Source organism: Brassica oleracea, chromosome C3 (genome assembly GCF_000695525.1).
Source record: "Brassica oleracea var. oleracea cultivar TO1000 chromosome C3, BOL, whole genome shotgun sequence".
In the NCBI taxonomy this organism is placed as follows: Eukaryota; Viridiplantae; Streptophyta; class Magnoliopsida; order Brassicales; family Brassicaceae; genus Brassica; species Brassica oleracea.
Window position 1 is genome coordinate 36,811,355 of NC_027750.1, and position 481 is coordinate 36,811,835.

At 39.3% G+C, this 481-nt stretch overlaps 1 protein-coding gene across 1 annotated transcript in view; it reads right to left on the reverse strand.

Annotated features, from left to right (window-relative positions):
* LOC106330521 overlaps positions 1 to 481 on the reverse strand; it is a 10,997-nt gene that overhangs the window by 9,362 nt on the left and 1,154 nt on the right. The window lies entirely within an intron of this gene.

Consider the following 481-nt stretch of genomic DNA (forward strand, 5'->3'; position numbering starts at 1 on the left):
ATATATATATATGTATATTCTAACTTTCTTAAATGTTTCTAGGCCAAAGAGACGGGACAACTCCCATCTCTTATGAACTTTACGAGAGGAACCACAAGAATAAGGTGGGCCAATTTCTAGATGGCAAGTCCGAGCAAATCTTCAACGACTTGGTTGCTCAGGTTGACGGCCGCCAGATCCAGCTGACCCAGCAGTCCACCGACGGATTACCCGTCACCTTATCCACACATGAAGTGGATAACATTTACGAGGAGGTAAATTTTTTAAAATTTTAATTTTTTTTATTATTCATTTAATTTAACTTTAAATTTTTACTAACAATATTTATTTTTTTTGTTTTTAAGGTTGTCCCTAAGAAAAGAAGACGTACGTTGGGGATTGGTTCCGTCAACGATGTTTCGAGAGAGACATCGTCTTATGCTCAGACACAGGAAGATGAAGTCACTGCGCTGCATAGAGAGTCCGAGCAGCTGCGTAGAGA